This window comes from Triturus cristatus, chromosome 12 (assembly GCF_964204655.1).
Source record: "Triturus cristatus chromosome 12, aTriCri1.1, whole genome shotgun sequence".
NCBI classification, from domain to species: Eukaryota; Metazoa; Chordata; class Amphibia; order Caudata; family Salamandridae; genus Triturus; species Triturus cristatus.
The window spans coordinates 735316300-735339615 of record NC_140595.1 but is presented as its reverse complement, the minus strand read 5'-3'; the positions used below and the strand labels follow the sequence as shown (position 1 = coordinate 735339615).

The 23316-nt window shown below is 41.7% G+C and overlaps 1 protein-coding gene across 1 annotated transcript in view; it reads right to left on the bottom strand.

The window, feature by feature from the left end:
* The window catches only part of LOC146782623 (NXPE family member 3-like), a 232598-nt gene that overhangs the window by 9596 nt on the left and 199686 nt on the right, over window positions 1-23316 (bottom strand). The gene's annotated exons all lie outside the window — the stretch shown is intronic.

Below are 23316 nucleotides of genomic sequence, written 5' to 3'. Positions count from 1 at the left end.
GCATGTATCTTGACTGGGTGCTCATGCTGGAGCAGGATTTTCTGATGAAAATCTATTGGGTTTTTAAGCTCTGGTTTGTCTATTTGTCATAATTAACATTAATAATCATTAATTATTAATTATTTGTTTTGTGTAAGTGTTTTTACTTATCAACATGTACGAATTAACAAGAGAGAATTACACGTGGGAACGCGTATGTGTTGCTTATTGACAATGTGCATGTTTTATTAAATAAACGTTGCTGAGTGCTGTTTATTTTAAAAGCACGAAACGCTTTTGAACTAATGCTTTCCTGTGTTGCAAAAGCTAGATAATTACATACACATAAGGGTATTAGTGGGGTTAACACTGTTTAATCATTATGTTGTGGTAACATTGTTTTTGTCTCTTTTAATTAAGATGGTCTATTTTGGCCTAACCTAAAATGGCTGCCGTTTGCAGCCTGGCCTTGAGTGAAAGATTTGTGATGAGAGGGCCTTGCTGAATATGGTCACGAGACATCTGACCACAGTCCTTGCCTGGTTAAAACTTTCCGTGAGAACAGCAGCAGTTCTGGGCGAGTTTCCAGATGTATCGGAACAGCCTTGGAGGACAAAGGAGCCATAAAGAAAGAACTCTGAGCTCATTGTGTCATCGCCGAGGAAATGTGGATGTTAAAAGTTACTTTTTTATTTTTGGTTCCTGTTCTGTCTTTTTATTTTTGTGATTTTCCTGAGCGGAGATTTTCCAAATGTAGCGATGCTACATCCTTTCCTGCTCGCTCTGCTCAGCGGTTCGGCGGACGTGTAGAACATTTAATGTTTCTTTAATATTGCAAGTTTCATTATAAATATTGTTAGCCTAGAGAGGGCAGGAGGCCACTTTGCCATTTCTTCCCAAACCTGCGTTGGTGAGGATCGATGCTGTGAGGACGATGACTCGGGAGATTTCTACTGAGAGACTTGTCCTGATGACCCATTCTGACATTTAGCTAGAATAGGTAATTATGAGAAAATGATTTATTCTGATTAATTTCTTTTGACTAATTTTAGATAAAGAATCATAATTTTAAATACGGTGTTGGTGATTATTTCTTGTCGATTATTGAGTACTCTATTTGATTATTGATGTATAGATTGTTTAGATTATGACAATTTCAATAACTAGGTCTTATCGACCTCAGTGTAGATGTGGGGTGTTTAGGAGTTTTCTTTCCATAGGTTCAATGCTGGTGGAGTATTTGAGTGTATGTTAGTGAAATGGGCCCTAGTGTATGGTGAGTGTATGTGCGTGTAACTGTGAAATTACTCTATCCGTGGAAGTAGGGAGATTTTGTACACCCCAATCTGCATCAAGTTCCTGGTAGCAGAGTGAGGATGGTTATTGATGATTGTCTTGATCTGATTAGATTGCTTGTACATTAGCTTATTGATTATTGATTATTGATTGATGTTGGTATATGTACTAATACTATATGTTGGAGTCGTCATGTTGAGTTATATGTAGTGCTTCTGGAACTTGGGAGCTAGTAGCAGTTCCGTAGTAGGGCAGAGGGAAGTATATGCTGCTCTCGGGAAAGACGGGATTGTTGGTCCTGTATGTATGCAGGAAAAAGAAAACGTGTGACAATCGAAGTTGTGCGTCACATTGTCTGGATTCGGAATTAGTGACATTGTCGTATGTTACTATTAGAGATATTTCTGGTATATAAGGAGTGCGTATGGTAGTGAAGGTTATCTGTGAAACTCTGGTTTTAAGTCCCAGGGATCCGTAAGGTTCGCCGTTAAAGCTTATCGCGGGAGAAGTAATAGGTATTCTCTGAGCTTGTTTGAGAAACTGGGTAGAGGTAAGCTGCTTGGTTAATGTGTGTTATAATTCTGTAGTGGAGCAGATTGTTCGCTGTTCTCGGGAAAAGCAGGATTCTGTGTGTATGTACTATATTTTCTTGTATGAATGTGCGTGAATGTTCATATATTTAGTTGATTGTAAGACTCTTTGGACAAGTCCTAGAGGAAACAATTAATGAATGTATGTTAGAAGGGCAGAGTAGAGGGATGTGCTACTGTGTCAACGGGATTCTTGTGAAATAGATTTTCTTTACTATTCTGTGGTTAGCGAAGCAGACAATGGAGATGTTTATATGTTGTAACTAATAGATTTTGTAGAAATTTGACACGGAGTCTACTGAGAAATTTTGTAAAGGAGGGGTAGACGAGTGACAAGAGACAGGAGACAGAAGCGACTGCAGCGACTGCTGACGTCAAACAGACCGCGCTCTGATTGGATATTAGATCAGAATAGTGCTCGCGCTGAGATTGGTGCGTTGGTGTGAGCCGCGCAAGGATTGGTAGAGCTATTCTAGTGACGTAAACGTTCCAGGATTGGTGCGTTAGTGTGAGTCGCGCTGTTATTGGTTGAAAAAATCATATTGTGCAGTTGTATTACGGAAGGGATTAGAAAGTTTTGGTAAGCGTTAAAATGTATTACCAAGAAGAGAAAAAGAAAAAATCTTTGTTCAGAAAGATTAAAAATTGGTTCGACAAGGATAAAGATGTTAAAACGAGAGAGGGTGAATTGTTACCTCCATCGAAAACGCCTGCATCCTTCATGGCTGCGAGATATGGGTATCATACCTGTATATGGTTGGAAAATTGGGTTAGGTATACCAAGGAAGATGGAGTTTTAGCATTTCCAGAACATGGTTCATTTAATCTGGCCGTGTTGAAAAATTTACGGGAAAAGATGTTATGTCTTGACCCAAGACCAAGGCCGACACAGTTCGAGGCTTTAGTGGAATGGGAAGAGGAAGTGCATGAGCGAGAGAACCAGAGGTCTGGAGGCAACTATAGGTATATGTTCGGGAGGAGACATGGTCGTGAAACTCATCATGATCAAATGACGAGATGGCGAGATGCTAGTATGTCAGAGGGATTATATCCTATGAGAACAGTTGAAGAGGGAACAGAAAGGGTTCCTGAGGCAGAAGTGAGAAGATATGGAGTTAATGAATATGAGGATGAGGTTTTGAACGACATGATTTACAAAAGACCACCTCCATATAGACCGGAACCAGAAGAGAGTACACCAGTTGTTTCTCCGATAAGAGATACAGTGCGTATCATTGAGACAGAAAATGTGACACCTGAGTTAAGAAGTGGTAATCCTTTCAGGGAAAGAGAGAATAGAAGCAGTGGCGAAAATACGAGAGAATTAGCCAGAACTACATCGGAGTTGACTGAAAAGATCAAAGAACTGACAAAGAATCTAGACGCTGTTACGGTACCCGTAACCATAGGTCCGGTTATGCCTGTTTTTGATAAGCAGAGGACGGGTGAGAATGGTTTGGTTATTCCATATGTTGGGAATAGATTGACAAGTTTGGCTGGTCCTTCAGGAGATTCAGGAAAAAGGGCAGGAAAATTTAGACATGACACATGTAGTGAAGGATTAGAGGTACAGTCTAATTCAGGACTGGATGCTGGTGAAGCTAGTTGTTCAGGGATGCCAATTTTAGAACCACAGAAGAAAGTGGTTCCAGTGAGAAAATCTACTGAAATAACAGCTGAAGATTTGAATGAATGGATGAAAGTTCTTCAAAAGAGGGATAAAGATTCACAAGCAATTGATGTTGCTAGGTTACGTGTAGAATTAGAAGAGCTTGTTGCAGGGACAGTTCCAACAGAAATTCTAAAAAATCATCATGATGGTGAATTATTGTTTATGTGTAAAAATATCACCTGGAGAGCGAGAAATACACATGACAGATTAAGAGCAATAGCAAATGAATATGGAGTTGACATTGATAAAGTGAAAGTTTTGCAGAAGTCTTACAGGATGGATTTCACAGATAAAGATATTGAAAATTTGAATGGTACTGGTAGAACAGGACAGATTAAAGAGATGATCGCTTTATTGCGAAAATGGGGTGATGTTGAGAAGTGGAAGGATAGGTGGTACAAAAAGAGAGAAGAATCAGGGGATAGGACTTATTCAGCATTTCCTGTGAGAGAAAAGGAAAAACCAGTGGATACTTATCCTATGAGAGAAATACCTGGAGGAGGATATGTACATGTTCCATGGACCAGACAGGATATTTTATAATTTACGAATGATTTCCCTCGATTGAGAGAAAAGCCCGTCGAGTGGTATAGGCAGGTAGACAGGTTTGTGAAATTGTCAAAAGTGCTGTGGATTGACCTGAATAGTCTGTTTGATATAATTGTTCCAGCAGACTTGTGGGCTGAGTGTAAAATAGTTGTGAGTTGGCCTACTGAGGAATATCCAAGAGATCAGAGAACAGGAGCACCAGATCCAGAAGTAATGAGAAAATATGAGCAGGTGATTGTATACCTGAAAAATAAAGTACCTCCAAAAGAAACAGACTGGGTTAAAATAGATCGAACACATCAGGAAGCAAAAGAATCAGTTCATGCTTTTTACGAGAGGCTGATACTGGCATTTAAACAATTCAGTGGAGATGAACACCTGGGTGACAAGGATTTGAGTCATTTTGTATACAGATTTGTATATGGCCTGAGACCTGAGATTAGTGAAAGAATTCGTGAGCATACTGTGGATTGGCAGAGTAAGAAAATAGATGAGATTCTGAGACATGCAAAATACTTCAGTGATGAGATTGAAGCAAAACAGAGAAAGCTGAAAGAGAAAGCAATGTGGGCACAAGTGAAAGTTGCGGAAAGACAGGAAGCACAGTTGGTGGAACAGGCGAATAATGCAGGAAATAATGCAGGGAATAGACCTAGGTATGCAGGGAAAGGAAAGGGGAATCTTGAGGAAGCTAAAAAAAAGTTCCCATGTCACAACGGTGGCCAACTGGGACATTGGAGATCTGAGTGTACCAATCCACCATTAGTGAATAATGAGGGAAAATCCTTAAATCAACAGGTGCAGAACGAGGGGAATAATCAACAGCAGCAACAGCAGAAAGTTGTGAGACAACAGAGTCAAGAGCCAAAACCGCCCTTGCCGCAGAATAGAGGATCACAAAAGTATAATCCGGATTCGGGATTCTACAATGATGAGCAGGTAAACAAACCAAGGCGTTCTAACCAGGTACAACAGTACTTGTTAAAGAATGAAGGGAGTGAGTCTGAGGGTGATTATTGACGGTGCCGAAGAGAGGAGGAAGAGTGCATACTTGGTGCAACTCTAGAAATAGACCAGGCAGGACCATTTGTGGATGGAAAAATAAATGAAGAAGGTGTTACTTTTTTAGTAGACACAGGTGCGACAAGATCAACTGTCAGGTCAACAGATATTAGAAATCTTCCTCTCTCGGATGAAGCAATCCAAGTAGTTGGTGTAGCCAATACACAAATCAGAACACGTCTTACTGAACCAGTAAGAGTACAAATAGGGAAATTTTCAGACATGCACAGATTTATCGTCTGTGACACAAGTCCAGTGAACCTGTTAGGTAGGGATCTACTTTGTAAAATGAATTGTACAATTTTTTGTACACCAGATGGAATAGCTTTTGAAACACCAGATGGGGATGTTTTGTACCGAATGACTCTAGAAAATAGAGAGAGTGAGTTAATTGGTGCATATGCTGTGTTTGATCCAGAGGATTTGCCTCAAGAGCTGAGAGACACAGTGAAAAGGACAGTTTGGGATTTTACTGGAGAGGATGTGGGATTGATGAATAATGTAGATCCTGTGAAAATTTCAGTGAACGAGGGAATTACTTATCCTAACATTCCTCAGTACAAAATGACACCAGAAATAATTGAAGGAATAACTCCTATAATTGAGAAAATGATTCAGCAGGGAGTTCTGAGAGAACTACTGAGTAGTCCGTGTAATTCACCGATAATGGGGCTAAAGAAGCCTAATGGGAAGTTCAGGATTGTACAGGATTTGAGAAAAGTTAATCAAATTGTGGTGGCATGTTGTCCTATTGTGCCAAATCCATCAGTGATTTTGTATCAGATTCCACATGATGCTGAGTGGTATACAGTGATTGATTTGTGTCATGCTTTCTTTTCAATTCCATTGCATCATGACAGCCAGCCGATTTTTGCATTTAGATTTGGCCAGCGTATTTTAGCATGGTGTCGTATCCCACAGGGGTATACAGAGAGTCCTTCAATATTCAATCAGTTATTGAAAAAGTCATTGGAGAGTTTGATCATGCCTGAAAACTCAGTACTAGTGCAGTATATTGATGACCTACTTGTGGCATCAAAGACACGTGAAGCTTGTGAAGTAGATACTATAGCTTTACTGAATCATCTGGCAGATGGAGGGTTAAAAGTATCTCCAGCCAAATTGCAATTTTGCAAGAAAGAGGTGCATTATCTTGGACACAATATTGAGAAAGGTCTGAGAAAAGTGACTGATGACAGGATCAAAATTATCAGGGAAATGAAGGCCCCAAAGACCCAGAGAGAGGTGAGAATGTTCCTGGGAATGGTGGGTTATTGTCGTCAGTGGAGAATTAATTTTTCGCTGATAGCAAAGCCACTGATTAAGCTGACAAAAAGTGAGATGACAGACCCATTGGAACTAGATGGAGAACAAATGGCAGCATTTGAAGAGTTAAAAAGCAGAATGTGTGAAGCCCCTGCTTTGGGTATGCCAGACTATGAAAAGGAATTTGAATTGTACTGCAGTGAGAGAAATGGATGTGCACTTTCAGTGTTAATTCAAAAGCATGGATTACTGAGAAGGCCTATTGCGTACTTCTCATCGACACTTGACCCTGTAGCTGTGGGTTTACCAGGTTGTCTGAAATCTGTGGCTGCAACATGCAGAAGCCTAGAACAGAGTGAGGGAATCATAATGGGATATCCTGTAAGGGTATTCGTACCTCATAATGTGGCAATTCTTTTGACAAGAAGCAGAACTCAGTACATGTCACATAGTCGGTTGACTAAATATGAGAAAGTCATTCTGGGAGCATCAAATGTGACTCTTGAGAGATGTGTGAATGTGAATCCAGCGACATTGTTGCCGGATATTGAAAATGTGGGTGTGAAAACAGAAGATGATCACAATTGTTTGGATGTGCTTGATTACTGTACAAAACCGAGACCAGACATAAGGGATCTTCCCTTGCATGAGAGTGATCATGTGTTGTTTGTGGATGGATCATGCTTGAGGAATGATGAGGGTGTGCTATGTGCAGCATATGCAGTGTGTAAGGTTTCAGAAGTAATGGAAGCATCATCATTGAAAGGAGTGAAATCTGCGCAAGTTGCTGAATTAGTGGCATTGACAAAAGCTTGTGAAATTGGGAAAGATTTGAGAACGACTGTGATGACTGATAGTCAGTATGGATTTGGAGTTGTGCATGACTTTGGCCAACTTTGGCTACAAAGAGGTTTCTTGACGTCGAGTGGGACTCCAAAAAAGAATGCTGAAGTGATTGGGAAATTACTTGAGGCGATACAGCTGCCTAAAGAATTAGCAGTTGTAAAATGTGCTGCTCATGGACAAGGAGATGATTTTGTGACAGTGGGCAACCGTTATGCAAATGACATTGCTCAATATTGCGCCAAGAATAACCAGTCCATTAATCGGGAACGAGAAGGTGAAATGTCTTTTTGTTCTGTGATGTTTACTAATGTCTTAGAGACGTGGGATGAAGTGAAACAGTTGCAGGATGAGGCAGAGGAGGAAGAAAAGAAAGATTGGATTAAGGCAGGTTGTGCCCCAAGAGAGACAGACCATGTTTGGGTCTATAGAGATGGCAGACCAGTAATGCCGAACTCCATGCTGTCAGCAATGGCAAGGATGTATCATGGCCAGGGACATTTGGGAAGGGATTCGATGATTAGGTCTTTTAAGCAAACCTGGTACAATGCAAAGTTCAGGACAATTGCGGAAAGTATCTGTCAAAGATGTTTGATTTGCCAGCAATTTAACACAGGGAAAAAGACAGTGGTGAGTCTGGGAACAATAGGCAGAGAAGGAGGTCCTTTTACAAGAATGCAGATTGATTTCATTGAAATGCCCCAAGTGAACAGACTGAGGTATGTACTAGTGGTAGTCTGTTTGTTTTCAAGATGGGTTGAGGCCTATCCGACTAGGAGAAATGATGGAGTAACAGTGGCAAAGTTACTGTTAAGAGAGTTGATTCCTAGGTACGGATTTCCGGTAACGATTGAGTCTGATAGAGGTGGACACTTCTATAATGAACTCATGAGTTTGATTTGTGAAGCATTGAGCATACAGCAGAAGCTACATTGTGCATACAGACCAGAGGCTTCTGGTGTTGTTGAGCAGATAAATGGCACAATCAAGAACAGGATTGGTAAGATGTGTTTAGCCACTGGTATGAAATGGCCGGATGTCTTTGCCTCTAGTGCTAATGACTATTAGATCTACTCCAGATAGAACTACTGGTTTAAGTCCGCATGAAATCATAATGGGACGTGCAATGCGACATGCATATGTACCTGTCAATAAGTTGATGACAATAACTGATGACATGATTTTGGATTACTGTAAAGGCCTGGCTGACGCAGTTCATTCTGTGTTTCACCAGATTGGAGAAGAAGCTACTACACTTGAGAAGAAGCAAGCTCATGATCTGAGTCCAGGAGACTGGGTGAGGATTAAAGTTCACAGAAGAAGAAATTGCTTGGTTCCGAGGTGGGGAAGACCAAGACAAGTCATTCTAACTACGACGACTGCAGTGAAGTGTGCTGGTGTGAAAAACTGGGTGCATGCGAGTCATACTCTGAGAGTTCCAAACCCAAAGGATGGGACTGGTAGAGAGTATTTTGAAGAGTCAGATTCCAGTGATGATGAAGACCCAGAACCAGTGACAAAAAATCAAAGTTCAGGAAAAGAAGCAGAAAAGGCTTCAAGAGAACCATTGAGAATCTCAGAAAGGAAATCAGATTCTGAAAGAGAGCCTGAAGTTTCAAAAAGCAGTGGAGAAAAAAGAAAAGAAAAGAGCAGTTCCACAGAAATTACTCCTGAATCAGAAGAGGAGGAGATTGAAGAACCACTTGAGATTATATCTGAAGAAGTAGGGTCAGAAGAAGATAGAGAGGGACAGATTGCGGAAGACCCCCGAGGAGGTGTAGGGAATATTCTTGACAAGCTAGGTGAAGGGACAAGTAGACAGCAAGAAGATTGCGTGTCAGAGACCCGAGGAGGGAAAGAAGTAGGGAAGTCTCAAATAGTGGTGAAAAAGACTGTGGAGCGAAAGAAAACTGCTGAAGAACAAGAGGCATTTGAAACAGAATCGGATGAAAGTGAGAATGGAAAATCAGAGGGTCGAGTTCTGAGAAAGAGAACTTGGATTGGAGAAAGAAATAATACAGAAACAAGACCGAAAAAGGTCGTAAGAGGAGATTTTTGGCCTAACAACAGAGTAAAGAGGCTGAGATACAGACTGATAAGAGGAAATACATCGAAAGCTGAACAAGTGAATGAAGTGTCGAGTCAAAACGAAGTAAAAAGGAAGGAGCAAAAGGAGTCAAGAGAACCTGAGGAAATAAAGAGAATTAGAAGACCCAACCAAAAGTACAGATCACCGGAATGGTCTTATGTGGCACTGTCTGAAGAAGGAGAAGAAGAAACAGTGAATCGAGACAATCCGGAGGGGATCTTGAGAAAAGTGGTTGAGGAAAAGGAAGAATCTGTTGGAATCTTAAAAGTTATCCTGACTGACATTGGAGAAGAGTCAGATGCACAGGATGTTGTTGATGATCTGATACAATTTGATGTTGCTGAAGAAGGAGGAGTGAAAAGCGATGAATATCCAAATTGAGTGAACTGAAGAAATCACTTGGAGAAAGTGAAAAGGAGAAAGTCTGAAATTCAGCTGTCTGAAGTAATCCAAAGTTTGAGAAATTACAGTAGTGGAGTAGTAGAGGCTAAGTCAAAAGACAAGGTCAAAGTAGTAAAATGGCTAACATAGAGAATAATCAAAGTAGATGTGCCTTCTGAAGAAGATGGTGTAGAATGTGCTGCTGCTGTACTGGATTATTAATGCTACTATGGGGTGTTTTAGCTTTATTAGTTACATTTAGAGTTTCAATAGGTACATTTGAAATACATACTGAGAATGAGACAAATGTAGAAAAGAATTCGCAAAAAGTAGTTCCAACTAGAATTAGTAATACTTACATGCATAAAGATAGGTCAATTAATGATTTTTCTAGTAATGTTTTATCAAAGTTGCTATACGAATATGTGAAAACAATGGAAGTTAGGGATTGCTACGTTTGTATGCAATTACCTGCATCTGTTTCAGAGGGTGTTACTTATCACCATTTACCAGCTACGTATGGAATTTCTTGTAGTGTATTAAGTAGTGTTTTTTATCTGTTAGGGAAAATAGATTATAAGATGTCTAACAAAGATAGTATTTTTGGGCACTTGCCAATGAACAAAGAGCTGAATCCAGCTAAAGAAGCTAACATTTTTGGTGAGATTTTTATTGAGAAAGAAGAATTAACATTAGATTACATTTTTAAGAATAATTTAACTTGTAGTTTGGAAGAAGAGGAGAAAGCTTTCCTGAACATGGTGGAGGAAAGGAGATTGAGTATGCATGAAAAGGCAGGGAAATATAAAGTGAGTGAGACAATTTGGGACATTGAGATGGGAAAAGAATTGAGAAATGGAGCTAGTCCAACTTTAGCTTTAGATGCACCACAGAAGGGTAAGCTGTGCATTACAAGAGGGAAATCCCAATATGATACATATTTTGTTGGGACTAGTGAATGTCATGATACATACTTCATTGCAACAGGATGGGGTTTCAGAGGTGGAGAAGATACAATTTTTCCAGGAGTGTATTATGTTTGTGGGAACAAGGCTTATTACAAGTTGCCTGACCATTGGTATGGCACGTGTTATGTGGGCCTGGTTTTCCAAAGATTTTTCATATAGATAGAATAGAAGATGTAGAACATATTAATTTACTAATGCGCTTCAAGAGGGAAACTTGGTCTGAAATAGTGGGTGACATTTTTGGAGCTTTAATTCCAGCAGTGGGAATTTCTTTAAATGCTTATGGGATTCGGAAACTGTCAACAGTGGTGGATCGCTTATCGACAAATACCGCTGGAGGGTTTCTTTTGGTGAATACGGAACTAATTGCCGTACGTGCCATGTCTATGCAAAATAGACTTGCTCTTGATATTCTATTGGCTAAGGAGGGTGGAGTTTGTGGAATGCTGAAAGTTCAACATTGTTGCACTTACATTCCAGACGAAAGCAAAGACCTGAAGGTTTAAATAAAAAATATTACTGATTTGCATGAAGAATTAGTACCACTTGAAGCTGAAAGTATCTGGACTAAATTAGCTAATAAGGTGATAGCTGTTAAGAGTTTTATTGCAAAAATAGGTAGTACTATTATAGGTAAGATATTGTTTCCTTTAACTTGTATAATTGTTGCTTTATTGATATTGAGATTGGTGTGTTTGTGTTGTAAAAACAGGGGAGGGAAAAAGAAATTAATTAAAAGAAATAATGAAAAGAGAAATAAAAGGTTGAAAAGAGAACCACAAGAAATTGAATTAGAAGAATTAAGGGAGAGTGTCTACTTAGAAACAAAGAGGGATGATGAAAGAGTGTCTGGTGTGTAGTGTTGTGTAAGGAGGAAAAAGACATTTCCAATTTCTCCTAAAATGGGACTACATTTCACAAAATTTTTTTTTTTTTGGGTTATTTGGTGATAAAATCACCAAAGGGGGGTTGCTGGAGCAGGATTTTCTGATGAAAATCTATTGGGGTTTTAAGCTCTGGTTTGTCTATTTGTCATAATTAACATTAATAATCATTAATTATTAATTATTTGTTTTGTGTAAGTGTTTTTACTTATCAACATGTACGAATTAACAAGAGAGAATTACACGTGGGAACGCGTATGTGTTGCTTATTGACAATGTGCATGTTTTATTAAATAAACGTTGCTGAGTGCTGTTTATTTTAAAAGCACGAAACGCTTTTGAACTAATGCTTTCCTGTGTTGCAAAAGCTAGATAATTACATACACATAAGGGTATTAGTGGGGTTAACACTGTTTAATCATTATGTTGTGGTAACGTTGTTTTTGTCTCTTTTAATTAAGATGGTCTATTTTGGCCTAACCTAAAATGGCTGCCGTTTGCAGCCTGGCCTCGAGTGAAAGATTTGTGATGAGAGGGCCTTGCTGAATATGGTCACGAGACATCTGACCACAGTCCTTGCCTGGTTAAAACTTTCCGTGAGGACAGCAGCAGTTCTGGGCGAGTTTCCAGATGTATCGGAACAGCCTTGGAGGACAAAGGAGCCATAAAGAAAGAACTCTGAGCTCATTGTGTCATCGCCGAGGAAATGTGGATGTTAAAAGTTACTTTTTTATTTTTGGTTCCTGTTCTGTCTTTTTATTTTTGTGATTTTCCTGAGCGGAGATTTTCCAAATGTAGCGATGCTACATCCTTTCCTGCTCGCTCTGCTCAGCGGTTCGGCGGACGTGTAGAACATTTAATGTTTCTTTAATATTGCAAGTTTCATTATAAATATTGTTAGCCTAGAGAGGGCAGGAGGCCACTTTGCCATTTCTTCCCAAACCTGCGTTGGTGAGGATCGATACTGTGAGGACGATGACTCGGGAGATTTCTACTGAGAGACTTGTCCTGATGACCCATTCTGACATTTAGCTAGAATAGGTAATTATGAGAAAATGATTTATTCTGATTAATTTCTTTTGACTAATTTTAGATAAAGAATCATAATTTTAAATACGGTGTTGGTGATTATTTCTTGTCGATTATTGAGTACTCTATTTGATTATTGATGTATAGATTGTTTAGATTATGACAATTTCAATAACTAGGTCTTATCGACCTCAGTGTAGATGTGGGGTGTTTAGGAGTTTTCTTTCCATAGGTTCAATGCTGGTGGAGTATTTGAGTGTATGTTAGTGAAATGGGCCCTAGTGTATGGTGAGTGTATGTGCCTGGAACTGTGAAATTACTCTATCCGTGGAAGTAGGGAGATTTTGTACACCCCAATCTGCATCACTCACATCTGAGTGCTCCTTCACATCTTGTGAACCAAACAACTGTCGGACAACATCAAAAGTGTGAAGGCATATTTTGCGGATGAAAGCTTACATCTTAGCTGGGTAGGGCTGTAGCTGACGTCAGTCTCCAGAGTAATAGTAGGAAACTTTCTCTGTATTGGAAGCACAGTCTTCCAGAACTTTCTTTCATGGGGGTTGATTTCGCACACACATTTGTCCAGCCCCCATACGTTTTCTGGCTTCCAACTTTGGCCTGCACCACCTTACCCATCTGCTGTGAAAGTTGGTTTCCCTGAGCATAGGCAAAACAAAGGATGGCTTTGAGGGATTGTTCTGGTCTTTCAGATGCCTTGTTTACATATTCCTTCAAATTAAAAAACAACTCGACGCACAAATGTACAAATATGAAGAGGTAAAGACTTTGTCCAGTGTTTCACCCAAGTACCAATTTCTTTGCCTGTCACTGATTTTTTTCTAAGGATCATTGCCTTTGATTTCTTCATGTTAATCTTTAGACCGATTATCTCACAGCAATGTTCCATGGCGTGTAATTGGGCCTGTGGCCCTTTTGGAGTCTTGCACACAAGATCTAGTCATCATTATCAAGAAAGGCAGGGACCCGGGATCCTTCTGGGGCTGGAACATCTAGTGCTACACACAGAACCTCAATCTGCACATCATTTGTGCATAGTCAAAACAGAACTGGAGAGCGTAGGCAACGCTGCTTGATTCCATCAGCAGTTGGCTGACTGTCCTGCTTGAATCATTCTCACTTGTGAGGTCACGGTGTACAATATTATGAGTGATAGAAGGGTTGTCTCAATACCCATACTGGTCATTTTTCTCCATAATATGGCCCTTAGACCTGATCAAAAGCAGCGGTGAAATCCTAAAAAGGCCAGTTATAGTGGTATTTTTTTTGCAGTACTATATCTGTGAATGATATGCAGAAAGACTAAAACTTGGTCAACAGTGGGTAGCTTTCACCTGAAACATCTCTGAATTAGGCTAGGTATTTTTTCCCCCCACCCAACTTTCCAGGCCCAGTGGGGTTAGCCTGGAATACAATTTGCAATTGTTGTCAATAAGACTTATGGGTCTCAACGGTTTTGGGTTGTTCTTACAGTCGTTTCCTTAGAATGGAATTAAAATGCTACTGGGCCATGATGACATGCCTACTGTAAAGAGATCTCTTTAAGATATATAACTACCCACCATTGTGATAGATGTGTGAAAGCTTCAGGGGCTATTATGTTTGGGATGGGTCTGCCCTGTGGTAATTCAAGGATTGACTTTAAAACATTTTCTTCAGCAATGATCTCTTCATACCTGGATCTTTCTTTCACGTCTCCACCTCTTTGGCATTGCTTTGAGGTCTCCATAAACTAGTTAGTTGATTTCTCGGCTTGTTGAATTAAACACTTCTGAAAAGAAACCCATTCAATTTTCCAAGGGAATGTTTGCTCCTGGAGTTGTGCTCCTGACGCTCAGTACTCCAGCTGTTTTTCTCCAGAATGCTTGCGTATCTCTCACCTCTGCTGTAGCCCCTTAAGCTTCTCATCTTTCCTGTACTCGTTTCCTCTTTTCCTTAATAAAGGGATTATTATTACTTTTTTGCACTCCTAATGCCCTCTGGATCTCCCCCTTTCAGTACGGTATTCATGAGATCTTCCATTTTCTGCTACCACTTCATAAAACCCCCCTACTGGATCGTTTTGTTACTTGGATTTCCTGTTACTAACAACTCTCAAAATGTGAGGAGCTTTCTGTCACAGTGTGCAATACCCTAAGTCATTATCAGATGCCGCATGGTCATAACGGTGCCCTTTTCAGCCAAACTAGCACCTCAGGGTGGTTGTAAGATATATGCATGCAGAGGGTTAGTTATGGTAGGTTAGGCATGGGAGATAGGCATGGTGGCTTAATTTTGGTAGGTATGTTTGGTTAGGTGTGATAGACTAGATATTGTGGGTTAATCATGATATGTTAGGTGTCGTAGGTTACTTATGGTAGCTAGGTAGGTACGGTATGACAGTAGGTAGGTATTATAGGTATGCTTGGTAGGATAGGTATGTTAGGTGGGTTGAAAGGTATGGTAGAGTAGGTATAGCCACTTAGGTAGGATAGGTAGGATAAGTTAGGTATGATACAGTAGGACAGTGCTTAATTTGAGCAGGTGGTTTCCAGTGTTTGTTACCAGTACTTTATTGTCAAGACCGGCAATAATAACATTCTGCCACATGGTGGTTCTGTTTGCCTAATTTTGTGATGATCCCAATCACAGCTGCTTAATAATTCAGTATACATATAAAATGCCTAATACCTGCCACCCAAAGCTATAAGAGTAACTTGGGCGGCAGGATTTAGTTATTTTTCATCTATATTAAAAGTCTGAATTGTCACACTTGTAGGAGTTTGATGGGCAGTGGTTGTGTTGGTACTGTCTTTGGCTGCACTGGCTGGGGCAATGGGTGGTGCAAGCTGCAGTGGCCCCCGGACAAGGGTCCTGGCACCTATTTATATATATTTTTTTTTTTACAGATTAAGCACTGAGTAGGACATAATATTTCGGCCTAATGTTTAAAAGTTTGAGCTAATAAAGCATTTTTTACACCTCTTGCTTACATATCATAGCACTATTAATGAGAAGTACAAACACACAGTGTTAAAAAGCCTGCTTTTTTTACTCACAAATTCGTTTATTTTTATATTTTACGCTGTTAATTGTTTATGGTTATTGCTTACAATTCACAGCATAAAAAATAAAAAAAACTATTTTAGTAGGAGAAGAAAAATAATTATTTATTAGTACAACCTCTTGTAGGTATTTTTGCTTAGTTTCAATAATAATAATAATAAATAATTAGCAATAATTGGCAAAGCTAATTGGTCTACCTTGCCAATGTTCAGAAAGCGACACAATGCCCTTTGCCATGCCTGATAGTCTATGTTAAATTATATAAAACACTCAAAACAATGCTTTCTATAATTTCAAGATGGCTGATGCATTGCGTGACGCAATGTACGTTGCATCATCACGTGATGTTGCAGCGTTAATCAACTTGTTATCAAGACAGCAAAGTAGAACAAATGAAAAGCCAGAGGCAATTAGTGAATAGCCCTGCTCTTTTATTTTATGACAGGTATAGCCCTCCAACGAGCAAACAGTAAAACCATAAATCAACAATTTAAATATTATTGTGCCAACAAAGTAAGTAAACAAAGATATAGTGGCCTTCAATTTCAAGCTACATATCCTGTTGCATCTGCAGCTTAACAAAAGTGCCAACCGGATGCCATCACCAAAATTTAAAGGGAACACAAATGGGACAACCATCTTCAAAATGCCATAGCCTTGACAGACAGCCCATAAAAGCAAAGGCAACCATTAAAAAACACATCAAAACCAATGGTTGAAGGGGGCTGACAAAAAGCCCCTCTCTCTCTCTCTCTGTCTCTCTCTCACTCTCTCACAACCCAATCACAGCTTAGGCACGTGGGCAGTAAAAGCACAAAACCCGGACACAAGCCCATTGCTCAACCCACCACAAACAGCACCTGCTGTTCAAGGCTCTAGCAGCACTCATCAGTTTCTGACATATGCATTCAAGTGCACTGACATCATCAAACTATGAAGGTCAGAAATGCACAGAACGGGCCACACAGCCATAACTTAGCGAACATACTCACTCAGAGACAAATCCACCCGGGCAACAAGTCTGTGTAAACAAGAACACAAGCAGTAAGAACGTGTTATGTTACAAACATAAAGTACATGGAGCCCTCCAATGCAGCAATGTGCATCATCAGCATTCACATCATGAAAAATGCAGAACGTGTGAAAAAAGCACACCATACACGAATAAGACATGAGCAAATTACAGACAGGCAAAAAAGGGAAATCCATGTCCTAGATAAGATCACCACATTTAATATACACAACAAATACACTTTTCCCACACAAATGTATTTCACTTTCCTTGACCTCTGCACATAGCATGGCATAAAATAGCCAACATTGACAAAATACCAGAATAACCCTCATTAGAAAGAAATATTTGAAATTTTTTCAATGATCAAAACTAATATTGCTCTCTACAGAAGAAGGACAACTATCCTCAAATACCGGTCTAGCGATAAACAGCACTGGCTGCACCAACAAGTGTGAAAAACTAAAGACTGTCACTGAAGTAAGTGTTATCATATACTGCATTTACCATAATGCACTGGGGCGAACCGAGTGCTGGGATGTGAGGCGGTGTGCTCCCACCTTCATTTGTTTGAAAAAACTAACATGCGATAGACAGACATCATGACACAGCAAATACATAATCCCTTCCAAGATGTTAAAATATTTGGGTCGTTTCACTTCGCCCGACCAAATAACAGGAGGGTGTAAACGTGTTTCCCGATTCCATCTCAGACTAATCTTCATTGGTACGCCTGTGAGCACAGCATTTCTGACTTAAATCTCCGTGTCCAAAAGTAGCGAGATCACAAGATGCAGTGATTGACAAGTAAACTACTGATACCTCTCCAGGTATAGGTACTCTTAGGATGACATGGATAGTTTCAACATGGAGGAAAACTGCCATTATGATAAAGAAGTTGAGTGCAGAGCTTGGGGTGATAGGTCTTACCTAGTAATGATAGTACGTCTTATTCCATAGCAAGCCTAAAAATGGATTTGCAACGGACACCTCAGAATATGGAAATAGGCATGGATCCCACAGCCATCCCAGCCCAAGGGCCGAAAAAATTGATCCATGAGCACCTTTTGAATGGATCTTTGGAAAAGAATAGGTTGGCCGATGAAGGTCTAGGAAGGTAGGAAGAACACACGTTATAATCTCAATCTTAAAAAAGTAGGAGCAAAAACCCCAGTCTAATCTCTTACAAAGGAACACATTAATGTTCCACAGGACAAGCAGCTCTGTACTTCCAGCAAGATCTTTCTTAAAACCAGATAGTTATTGGAATAAGTGCAAGAGGATTAGAGTGAGTCAAGGAACGAGGAATCTCTGTCTAAGAACTGATAACATCAAATTACCCAAGGGAATCCTTCACGCTTGAAAGAACAGTAATATTTCCAACCCACTGAGGAGCAATGGCCTCTAATGTCTTGGACTCTGAAGTCAATTCTGTATCTTTTGGGTGGTTGGAGCCAGAATCCTTTAGATGGTTTCTGGAACTCACCCTGAGAACCACTGATGAATTTGTGTTGATGGTCGTGCCAGCTTAAGAACCATGAGATTGTTTCCCCCTGCAGGATATGCAAATACTCTATAAAGATACTGACCAACTTCATTACAGACGTTTCCCTAGTTATTATTTTTAGTCTTCCAACCCGAACATAGCACAGGTGGCGCTCATACTGTAAGGTTCACGGATGGATGAGGAAAGTGGATGGCTGGGCCTAAATGGGGGCATGGGAAAAAGGAGGTGTCCTTTGCAGCCATATATCCCCAACCCTAAGACGGGTTCTTAAGATCTGTTTTACAAAAGACTCTTAGTTTTGCCTCAGGCCATCTCATAACCTGGGCAACAAAAAACAGGAATTACCTGGAGATAAGGATAGGTGGGGACTGAACTACAAAGGGACTGTGATTCCATCCAGGACCGGAACTTCATAAGTAGGAGACATGAACCCAGTGAATTCTCGAAGAGCAATACATAGCAAGGAAGTGGTCTAGTCCTATTACCAAGTGGCTCACAAGTAATATGCTAGAACTGATATCATCCTTTAGACTAGGAAATTTGTGAGATTATTGAAGATGTGGATCAGGAAACCATAACATTATCTGACGATGCACTGAGCTTGTTCTTGATCAAATGAGAATGGAACAGAGACAGCTTTGGGGACAATGGGACTATGATAAAGACATTCCCAGAATCGGATTATCAGGGAAACAATTTACTACTACGAAAAAGCATTGGCAAAGCCAACAGGTCTCACGTCACAATGATGTTACCAGACCGTTTAGCTTTATGTTATGTTATGTGAATTGAGTTGCAAAGCACATGGCTGCCCCAGCAACGTGGCATCCCAGCGCTAGGTCCAGAGACAGATAGCAGAGGGGAGAAGAGGGGCGGAGGATTAAACCGATAGAGCCAGGTTTTTATGGCCTTTCTAAAGGCCCGTGATTCTGAATGCTCTTGATGGTCACTAGGAGAGTTTTTCAAAGGGCCGACGACATCGCCTTGAAAGAGCGTCCTCCAGCTCTTGCTCTTTTAACTTGAGGAACACACGACAGGTGAAGGTCCGCAGAGGACAGCTTACAGCGCCATACATATGGCAAAATTAGGTCGGACAAGATGGAAGGTGCTAGAGAGGTGAGAATTTTGTGGGCGATGAAAAGGGACTTAAAGTGGATTCTCTTGTCCACAGGCAGCCAGTGTAATTTAGGAATGAGTTTAGACAGTGAACAAAATTTAGGGAGGGTAAAAAGTGTACGTGCTGCCGCATTTTGAACCCTCTGCAAACATTGTATCCCAGATTTATTAGCACCCAGATACAGAGAGTTACAATAATCCAATCTAGAAAGAATAATGGTTCAGATGATGATCTTGCGTGTTTGTGGGTGGAAGGCTTAAGAGGCTTAAGTCCATGTAGAAGTCCAAAACAGACTCCTGCCACAGCTTTCGTCTGTGCTTCAAAAGACTATGCACTGTCGACCCAGACGCCCCCATTTTTCACAGCCTCCTTGTGCGAGGGAGCAAACCCAAGCACAGCAGGCCACCACTGGTCGCCCCATCAGTGAGTATCTTTTCCTAGCAGTAGAATTTTGGATTTGCTGGCATTGAGCTGCAGACAGTTAGCCGACATCCAATCCGCTACAGCCAGCATATCCTCATGAAATTAGATCAAATTCTGGTTAGACTTGTTGGAAAAGGTGATTACCAGCTGAATGTCATCAGCATAGGATACTAATGACAGCCCTCTGTCTTTTGCTACCACCGAAAGGGGTTTTATATAGATATTAAAAAGTGTTGAGCTGAGCATCGATCCCTGAGGTACTCCATGATGGACGGCGTACTCCCGAGAGCAGTAAGAGGGAGCGATAACCTGAAAGGATCTGCCAGCCAGAAATGACGTAATCCAGGCTAGTACAGCGCCTCCGATACCTATCTCCTGTAGTCGCCGCAGCAGGATCTCATGAGACACTGTGTCAAACGCAGCGCTAAGGTCGGGTAGGATCAGGGCTGAGGTTTTTTCCCTCATCTGGGGCTCTCCACAGGTGTTCCGTAACCGCCAAGAGGGCGGATTTGGTGCTGTGACGTGGTCTGAAACCATTCTGGGAAGAATCCAGCAACTCATTGGATTCAACGTGTTTGGTTAGGATGGAGTTAACATAAGATTTAGTAGCTTTAACCAGGAAAGGGAGCAGACACATGGGGCAATAGTTTTCAGGCTTAGATACGTCCAAAGAAGGTTTCTTCAGAAGCGGGACAACTTTAGCATGCTTCCATGGAGCAGGTCCTGTTGCCGTAGCCAAGACACGTTAATCTACTCACAGTACACCGGCAAAAGGTGTTCTTGGAAATTCTGCCAGAGATAGTAGTGGGAAAGAGAGTAATGAGGGGCCCCTAGGGCTCATCTCTTTCTTACAACTTGCGTTGTCACTCGTGGTTGCAAAGTGTTTATAATGTTCTTTGCCAATGCTTTTGGCTAATGCCGATCCACATCACCCAAAAATCGAAATAAATAATTACAAAATTTACTTGGCAAAGTAAGACACCATGGGCAAAAAAAACAACCCAAAAAAGCAGCAGCGGTTGAAATATATGTGCTATGTCCACATTTATGTGCATGTTTTGTCGTGACATGGTGGACATTTTTTCCTTTATTTTTCCTTTTAATTTACTGTTCCAAGATGGTAGATGCCAATTATAGAGCAGTAAATTAGACAAACATGTGCAAATGTGCATTAAAGATAAAGGAGCATCCTAAAATCAAACTGTGGCTTTTGAAGGAGCAGAAGCCACAGCGGGTGGGGGAGGTTAAGGGTAAAAAAAGGCAGAATTTGGGGTGGGAGAAGCAAAGATGAGCAACATAGAGAGCGCTCAAGCATTCACATGGATGAGCTGCTGCACAGCGTTTTAAAAGGAAAAAGCGCTATGGCGCGCTCAAAGCTGTCCACGTCATAGACTTTTTGTTTACTTTCACCCATGTTGCACTCCTAGTGTTTAGCCAGCCCTCACGCTGTTTTTACATGTATTGCACAGGAGCATGAGCTGCTGTGCAATATGTCTTTAAAAAAAAGCGTTATGAAGGGGTAAACATTGGCTGAGTGTTAGACCTGTCAGCCCTTTGGGTGGTCCCTCCTCATCATTATTTATTTTGTCCCACTTTTTGCCTCAAACCCTGTTAGAATTTTTCCTTTTTGGGAACCACCAGACTTTTTAGTGTTGATGCAGATTCAGGGAGCCATTTTATCTACCCCTGGAACTTCTGTCTGAGGGCCTGGAGCACAAAATGGTGGCCACCTGTGACATCACCAGCACCCACTGGAACCTACTAGAACCTTCTGCAACATTCTGGAGCCCTGTGACAGTTGGAGGCGGTTTAGAATGTTGGGAAGCTAAGACAGAGAGTTGGCAGTTGGAGCTGGCAGTTGGCACCTGACTGGTGAAGAGTGAGCAGCAGAAACCTGAAGGAGGAAGGAGTGAGGCAGCAGGGGTGGAAACTTGTGCCTGGAGTGGGGTCCATAAACCCACCCTTGATACTAGTCCCTACTGACTGAGCCCAGCCTGGAGCCCTGTGTGGGAAGAAGCAAGAAAAACCATCTTAAGGACCTGGACAGCAGGAACAGGCCTTAGAATCCAAGGTGAGATGGAGACGAGTAGGTTCTAAGACGAGCCCACGTCTTTCTCAGGTACACCCGCTCAAGTGGTCGGGTCGTCTTCCCTCATCTCTGAGGCTCTACATCCTACCTTAAGGAGGAAGAATGCCTTAATGAGAACCCTAAATTGAGGATTTTATCTCTCAGAAAGGGAGCTCACCTCCCGTGACTGTTAACAAAGCGGTCATGTCATTCTGGTCCTGAAGAAGTGTTGCTTTACTTTGGAGCACCTGACACGAAACATGTTGACCTGACTTAGTCCACAAATGGCTACTTGAATACCTTTAATTATCACACGTAGTCTCACTGTTTTTAACAAAGTCCCATCCTTGAGCATTTAATAAAGTGAACCAACAAGGTTAGGGGCCTTTTTTAATAATCACAATCTACACCTTTACCAAACAATGTTTCTCCTATAGCCCCACACACCTCACTCACCAAACGGCGTTCACAGATCAAAAGATCTCCGACAAAGATGCCACCAGGCCCGTCGGACATTGCAGCGCCGGTCCGACGAGGAGCGCCCAATGATGAAGCATGACACCCTAACAGGTGTGTGAGGGCATTACGATCTGGATTTGCAGATCCCCCCCAGATACCATCTTTAATAGTGTAGTAAGTCATTGTAACTCTCTACTTAGGCCTATAGAGAGGAACTGTTTCCCCTTTTTGATATTAATACACCTGTGACATCACCAGCACCCACTGGAACCTACTAGAACCTTCTGCAACATTCTGGAGCCCTGTGACAGTTGGAGGCGGTTTAGAATGTTGGGAAGCTAAGACAGAGAGTTGGCAGTTGGAGCTGGCAGTTGGCACCTGACTGGTGAAGAGTGAGCAGCAGAAACCTGAAGGAGGAAGGAGTGAGGCAGCAGGGGTGGAAACTTGTGCCTGGAGTGGGGTCCATAAACCCACCCTTGATACTAGTCCCTACTGACTGAGCCCAGCCTGGAGCCCTGTGTGGGAAGAAGCAAGAAAAACCATCTTAAGGACCTGGACAGCAGGAACAGGCCTTAGAATCCAAGAACAGCAAGATCCTGACCTGGATACTGGTTTCCCTGGAGTCCGACGTCGAGAAGCCTGAGACCTGGAGCCCGAGGTGAAGAAGCGGCGCTGACTGGAAAAGCAGACGTCGTACCCGGAGCCGCCAGAGGTCGAGAGAGGGCGCCGACGGAGGTCGTGGAGAGTACCAGAGGTCGTGGAGGAAGTCACCCGAGGTCGAGTGAGCGGCGTCGACGGGGGAGTGAAGTCCGCCCTCCGGAGTCGCCGGAGACCGAGGTGAAGCGTGCCGGAGGTCGGGAGTGGAGATCGCACTCCGGAGTCGCCGGAACCTGAGGAGAGGAGCACCGGAGGTCGGGAGTGAGGTCGCACTCCGGAGTCGCCGGAACCCGAGGAGAGGAGCACCAGAGGTCGGGAGTGAGGATCGCACTCCGGAGCCGCCGGAAGTCGACATCGAGCCAAGGCCGGCCAACGTCATCGAAACTGAGGTCGCCATCG